This window comes from Pogonomyrmex barbatus, unplaced genomic scaffold (assembly GCF_055798465.1).
Source record: "Pogonomyrmex barbatus isolate J1 unplaced genomic scaffold, ASM5579846v1 scaffold4, whole genome shotgun sequence".
Lineage (NCBI taxonomy): Eukaryota > Metazoa > Arthropoda > Insecta > Hymenoptera > Formicidae > Pogonomyrmex > Pogonomyrmex barbatus.
The window spans coordinates 6,681,950-6,690,046 of record NW_028297138.1 but is presented as its reverse complement, the minus strand read 5'-3'; positions in this window follow the sequence as shown (position 1 = coordinate 6,690,046).

Here is an 8,097-nt window from a genome sequence, read left to right as displayed (position 1 = left end):
GAATACAGAAAATCTTCTCTCTCTCGGCGCGATATCGAATTTCAAATTGCCAGCACGCAGCACACTGTGCTTTCCACGACCGTCGGGGAACCATCCCACATCCGTTCTTTTTATATAATAAATATTAACCGCGGATGTTGATGGCAGGCATGAATAGTCCGACCATAAACCGTCAGCGATAATGCCACCGAGACTTATTTAGACTTTAACACGCGCAGATATGATTAGAGCCGGATTTGTATGCTTCAACTCCGCCTTTTAAAAGGCGAACCGTCGACGTTGTGTGTACGATGTATTCTCCTCGTCTTCGTCTTATTCAATTATGATTGCCGTATTTCAGTCGCCCGTGAGATACGTCGAGCCTCGCAGATATAAAATCGCAGATAAATCGCGAGCAAAACGGATTTCGGTTGTCTGGAATTCTCCGTTTGCTCTGGCCTCGCGAGAAAAATCCGATTACCATGACGCTGTATTTTGTCGCTTTATTGTCTTTTTTTTTTCTTTTTTTTCTTTTTTTTTTATACGTTTCATCGTTTTTTACGTTCGGCTAGCAGCTCCTCGAAACATCTGTCGCTTGCCGGCCGATGTAACTAGTCGCGTCGCGGAAACCTTTCTAGATCGCGATTTCCTCGCGTCACGCTATCGCTCGCGATTGCCGGCGTTCCGAGCGTTGTCTTCGTCGAGCCTGTCATCCGTCGGTGCTTGTTAAACCGAACACGTACACGTGCACACACATACACGCGCGCGACACACGCGCGCATACGTAGGCACGAACACTTAGAGATTGGCATGCCTGCGTATCGGTTCCAAGAGTTGTAATCCTGGCGAAAATATATCGAAAGCCGTGCGCAACGGATATATTTGTATAATATTTATTCTCCGCGTGAACGTTATATATTATTCGTATATGTGTGTGTGTGTGTGTGTGTGTGTGTGTGTGTGTGTGTGTGTGTGTGTGTGTGTGTGTATCTTTCCGCTCGGTGGTTTCGCCACCGTCACGGTATAGTCGGACAATTCCGCGATCGAATCTCCGCCTGCAGCGTGTCGACGACGAGAAACCGTTCCGACGTATCCCCGGCGTAACTCGGGTGTATATGTGTGTGTGTGTGTGTGTGTGTGTGTGTGTGTGTGTGTGTGTGTGTGTGTGTGTGTGTGTGTGTGTGTGTGTTGATTTTTGGGCACACCCTGTATATGCGCGCGGCTGGGTAGTTTCCATCGAGCACACGGGCATCCAGTGTGCTCCGGCCCCGTTTCACATGCGGGTATATCTCCCTGTACCTGGCCATTAGCATGGCGAGAGAGCCATGCCCCGTCGCCCTTCGTTTTCGGCGCGATGGCCATTGTCCTGGATGTTAGACCCCGGGGTTTCAGTCCAGTTTCGTTTGGCCGTGCGCGCCGGGGAGTGCCCCAGCCCGTGCGCCGTAATTAGCAATTTTGTGAGGAGGCAGGCCTCTGAATTCGGCAAGGGCTTATCGATTCGCTCGGCCGCCGGCTTACGGTTCGGACTCGTAATTCGCCTCTCAGGTTTTGGCAGCTCGTCGTACCGCGACCGCCTCCCCCGCGTTAAAAGCGTTAGGAGAAGAGGGAGAGGGGGGGGGGGCGAGAGAGAGAGAGAGAGAGAGAGAGAGAGAGAGAGAGAGAGAGAGAGAGAGAGAGAGAGAGAGAGAGAGAGAGAGAGAGAGAGAGGAGTTGAAGCGAAGTTGCTTCACAACCGGGCGAAAGAGACGGCTGACGGGTCTTGATGTCGCCAAATGTCGATTAAACGCTGCCACGTGACGCGTGAGGAAAACGCTGTAGAGGATTTGCATTATCGCCTGCGCGATACGAATCGTTACTCGCTGCTAAAACGGTAAAACCGCGCACGCGGGCGAACGATTATCTGCTCGCTCGATTCGATAATCGCTGAAATGATTTTTTTTATTGCATTCTTATTCGTTCATTGGCACGTTTTTGTGGGGCGAGCCCCGGAGACGAATAACGTGACGCGACGTGATAATATAACGATCGGTCGCGGTATCGCGCGCGATACACGGCGACCGGGCAAAATGCAGAATGTGCGTGTGCCACATTTCAAAACTATTGTACACGGCGATGTTCGGGACGTGCGTGTTTCGCAAACGAGACTCGCTCGCTCGGCTGAACACGGTGCATATAGCGCGAGCCGCGCCACTTGGAAAATGCGAATGCGAGAGTGCATACGCGGTGTCTCGCTTCTCCCCGAGAATCATTCATCGGCTGCGGTCTCCTCGGGGCGAGTTGAGGCCGTTTTACGGTGTATTTTGATATTTTACTTAGCATCACTCGTGCGACCGGTAGCTTTTCACCTACTTTGCATACGCGCGTTAATTTTCATAGCGACTGGCGTCGTCGTGACGACGTTGATGCCGTGACCCATATGAAAATCCTTCTTAATCCTAGAATTCTAATCTTACTCAATTTCCGAGAGAGAGAGAGAGAGAGAGAGAGAGAGAGAGAGAGAGAGAGAAAATAAAAATAAGAAACTATATACTTTTAATTCTGAGTTCTGTTTTTTTTTCTACCCGAGAATGAGGAGGAAGGAGGAGTGATAGATACATAGAATTACAGCCCTGCAGGCCTTCGGCCTTTGCTCGGGGCTGTTACCTGAAATCGTGGATAATGATCGAGTTTTCAATAGCTATACATAGACTTTTGTGTACCCATTAGCTTACCTACTAGAGAAAGTATCTCGGATGACGATATTGTACCCGGTGATCATTCTACACGTGATGAAATAACACGTGTTATTTTATTTTATATTCAGAGGTATGCCTGAAGTACGTGTTTATTTTAGATCGCTCATTCGTGTATTAACGTTCAAGTGTCATTAATAGCCGAGCATTAGTATGATTAACGGCCGAAATTAATATGGGACTACGCGACTGCGCGAGGTCGAAAAGCAAATAGAAAATGAAAACGTTTTACTTGGGAATTTTAGTTTCACTAATCGTTGAAAACCAGTGATTAATACCTTTCCGAATTGAATTCTTGCTTCGTAAAAGGTGGATCGTAAAGAAATACGTTGGAACGATATACACACGAGGTTTTTGTAGTCCCGACTGTTTCTTTTCTTTTTTTTTTTTTTTTTTTTTCTCTTTAGTTTAGCTTGGTTTTCGCTCGCTCGCTCTCTCTCTCTCTCTCTCTCTCTCTCTCTCTCTCTCTCCATCTCTCCTCTTCTTCTTGCTTTCTTTCTTTTGACCTTTTTCGAACGAACCTTACTATACACACGCTACACTGTACATGTACAGGCATTTCAAGACACACGTTGTCCGTTAGAGCATTTTTGTGCAGGCTGTTCTCCTTCACGCGTGCACGCGTGTGAGTCCGTCGAACTTACACGCACATGCACGCGAGCACGCACTCGTGTCGGAGTAACGTTGCACCGGCTGCTAAGCGGTGACACGTCACATCGCCGAGGGGGAGTGCATTTTATCACGAATTTTAGCTGCATAAGTCTATCCGCTGGCGATTGTCCAAGTGTTAATTGCGCCGAAACTCATCGCTTCAACGCGCGTTAAAAAATGTATATTCTCGTGAAAAACATCGATGCTAGATTTCCTGTTTAGGCATTTAATTTAATTACCTTCGATCCAATAACATTAATCGTCGCACGTCGGTAAAGTCTGGTAAAAATCATTTTACATATTCTCGTTACCAACAACTTTCAGAGATTTCATAGATTTTTATAGATTTAAAATATTTTTGTGTACCGTCGGTTTTTCTTTCCTTTTTTGTGCGAAAGCGCAAATTTCGATATTTTATTTTACTTACTCTAAATTTCGATTTCGATCGAGGAAAGACGTAGAATTTTTTTTGTCCGAGACAAATAATTTCGGAATGTAATAGTGATAGTAAATTGGATCCTTGTATCTTTGACGTGATCGTAGAAAGGTCCATCGGAAGAAAGGATATCCTTTTCTGACCGTAATGACGCGCCCCGTCGTAATGTTTCCCCTCCTGCAATATTCTACGTTAACTCGTGCCCAGATCCGCGCAAGCCGTTATTACCGGGGCGAAGGGTTTTCTTAGCCACCCATCCGCAATAGTCCGTGCTCGAAATCCGCCGTGGCAAATATCCGTCGACGAAAGTGTCCTCTCGTGCTGTGTGAGTAGGCGGCCTGTCCTTCCATCGTTCGAAGGAGGTTTGATCGATATATAAATATCGTTCGGGTCGCGGGCGGGGTCCCATTACAAAATCATATGACGTTGCTGTTCGATCGGTAAGCGCACGGCGAATATGAGAGGGAAACCGGAAGTAGCGGCGAAGCGAATTCAAATTGAAATTTTTCTTCTGCTTTCGATCTCAATTAGAATATTTTTATGCTTACCGTGATACTTTGAACAGTCAAATCTTTTTTACTACTATTTAACTTACAGATCCTATTTAAAATCGCAAGATTCTATTGGAAGTTCCTCTTTTGAATCACAAAGTAAAAAAAAAAAATTATTCGTTTATTTCAGACGTGTGAAGTAGGAACACTTCACATTTTTATATAAATTAAACCTATTATAATTCTCTGGAATCTGCAAACGTTTTAACATTTGGAACACTCGAAAGTGATTTGGAAGCGAGCGCGATTTTTTTTGGGGGAAAAAAAAAAAAAAAAAGAAATTATTTTCGAGATATTCGTGACCTCTCATACTCGTCGCTCAGACAGAAAATGAATATATTTTTTTCGACAGGATTGACGTCATAAGGACGCGCATGTGGCCTCCATCATTGTGTGTTAATCCGTATAACAATTGCTTAATCGCCATCGAGCTAGTGTGCTTCACGAAAAGCTGTGCCTCGACGCGCATCTTGCGTAATAATAACGAGCCGATGATTTATTCCACGCGGCCGCACGTTTATTTGCGCAAGGGTGGGTTTACGTAAAAATTATAATTAGACCTCGCGGAGACGACGTATCGATGAATATGAACCTTTAATCGACGCGAAATACAAAAGTCGCCGCCTCGCCTCGGCGCGCGCGCGCGCGCGCGCGCCGCGATATAATGATATCTGTTCGTTCACGCGAGACGACTTTGATTAAGCTTTAATGAACGCGGTCGCTTTCCGAAAATAGAACATTCGAATTACCGCAACCTGTTTCTCTAGTCGAACATTAGCGTTTAATAATTAAGGAGCTAAAAACCTGTATGATGCATATACACGAGGAAAGAGCCGAGCGCGCAAAGTTTCCTTAAAGATATAATTAAAGTCTTATCTCTAAGCCGTTTTAGTCCGTATCTTTTCCCCCCCTTTTTTTTTTTTTTTAACATGAATTTTATACGTTGCAGAGTCCACAGCTTTCCGTAGATAGCGCGCACAATTTTCATTTCTTGGAAGTATGGACTTGAGACGTTTTTGGGAAACGCGCTTTACGACCGCGTCTGCTATACGCGCGATCTTTATCAGAAGATCCAACAGAATGCGGATTACATTACGCGGTCGCGTTTGCGTTTAGTAAGCGCGATTATTTACGACGCGTTGTTCGCGAAAGGATTATACTCCGTCCTCCCGGAGCCGATGCCGTTTCGCGAGTGCGTCGCGCAAATGAAGTCTAACAGCACGAACCGTCCAATTTGTCGGCGAGCTTTTGCCGCGCGCGGAGAATTGCCGATTATAAATACGCGTTTGCGTGCGTTAACGTCGGACGTTTATGAACGCGATACTAGACGCTAATTTACGACGGCCGACGCTTAAGCCTCGCTTCAGCGCGAGGAAGATATTAATATAATTTCGCGATTACAAGGGAGAGCCGCGCCGCACCGCGCCGCGCCGCGCCGCGTCACGTGTCTGATTAGTCGCTCTTCGAGCGACGCGTCGTGGTGCGTCGCGTCGCGTCGCGTCGCGTCGTGCGTCGCGTCGCGATACCGATGATACTCTCGCGCGAGTATTGATATTTCCGCCGCGCGACAATACGCTCCCGTCGCATCGATACACAAGCTCTGCCACTTTTAAAAGCGATTCCTCGCAGATGTGTCGCGGTATATATTGATTACCATGCTATCAATGTACGCGGGGTGGACGCATCAGTGAATGACCGGTCACCGGTGCATGGATCGCTGAATCTCTACGCTTCGCTTCTGCGGTCACGTGAGATAACATGATTCCGTCTCTCCAAGATGTAAATACGATCGTTATTTGTTATACAGGACGCGCGGGCCGGGATCTTGATGCGACCGAGGAGAGAGAGAGAGAGAGAGAGAGAGAGAGAGTGATTTTTTGGTTTCACGAATGAGAGCGGAAGGTATGATGTAAAGCTCTTTTTTTCGTATTCCATTTTCGTTTTCGCGAATGTCGCGAAGGAATTCAGTTTCTCGGAAATACGCAAATATAAGAGCCATACGTACACATATGCGCCGATGCACGTTATTACGCGCACGCTGCCCGGCGAATGCCGTATGAGGCGTGTGTGATTTTGCGTTGCTGATTTTGCGGTGGCATCCTATGTTAAGCTCTTCCCACGCATTCGCGTGGCAGCAACCTAGAAAAGTGACACTCTTAAAAATGGATAACCTTTTTATCATACTTCGTAGGCGGCGGTTTTTCCTAACGACACCGCGGATGTTTTCTAAAGATAAGTCTAGGTGCTCTTTCAGTTTTCTCTCCAGCGTCTCTCTCTTCTTGTGATATTCATCGGAGTGCACTGCCGGGAATTCGAAACTACGAGCAAAGCGAGCCTCGGACGGCGCATTTGGTTATTGCTAAATTTCGCTCCCGTAGCGATTTTCGAAAAATATCACCGCGTATATTGTAAATCTGTCGCCATGCCGAGCGAGAGCGATTAACGCATTATTTGTGTCCCGCTTGTGTGCACGTGTGACTCGCTATAAAATGCAAACAGCGAAACATATCACGAAATGTTTTAAAAATTCTACAGAAAACAGGTGCGAGAGCCTTTACAAACGAGGATAAATATTGCCTCGAAAATATGAAGAATGAATCAATTCTCGAGTGAGTCAAACTTATTATAAAAAATTAAAAACATTTTTACGCGCGCGCGCGCGCGCGCGCGCGCACACACACACACACACACACACACACAGAGAGAGCCGCCTCTGTTTTCAGATAATTTTAAAGAGGCTTGGACAGGAAGAGAGAAATATAAAAAAAAATTCTCTCCTAAAAAATCGTTATAGAGGTAATCGATGCAACGTCGCTCTGGCGTTGCGTGCTTTTGCGTCATCTTGTATACACGATCGTGAGTACGTCAGGACGGTCACTCGAATTTCGCTGTTGCTTGGCTACCTCGCGCAATTTTGCCACGAAAGTTTTCGCCGTTCGGCGAGCACAAGCTCGGATTTCCCCGTTCATCAATCGATCGGCTTGACTCATCGCGCGGAATATAAGCGCGCGCGATGCATACCTACGTATCTCGCTCGCACACGCGGCGCACACACACACACACACACACACACACACACACGCACGCACGCACGCACGCACGCACGCACATACACACGCACACACATACACACACGGGATTACGAGAGCGCGGGGGCCGCTACAGGGTGACGCAAAGTTTCGTTACTTTTACCCGCGGCTGAGTCATCGTGACGCGACCTGATGAATTACCGCGAACACATCCCCGACGAGTTCCGCGAAGTTACCCGCTGCTTATTATTTCGCTGAAACGGATTACCACGATTTCCATTTGCGCTCGTGCGTTCCCCCCGCGCCCGTTTACCCGCACATCTGCCTTATTACGAGCCTTGTACGACGTATTGAGTAGAGAGAGGTACAAGGTAATATATCTTTACATACACGTTATAGATATTACTTTTTATTTTTTATGCAAAAGTTTGTTATGCTGTATACTCGCGAGAGAATTGATTCCGCTAAAACTCACTCATAAACCAAGGATTATTAAATAATTATTAACAAAAATGTCTTATAAACGAGTGCCATTTATTATTATTGACTAACGCTATGACATGCTTAATGCTTTGACATTCTTCAGCATTTGATTGAGGAACCTAAAGAGGATTTCGCCCTTTCTACGCCGAGATGCGACAGCTTTTTTTACGGTTCGCCAGCCGCGGACCGTGCTACTTGTTCGCGCCAGTTTGTTAAGATCCGATGGGTGTCGAGCC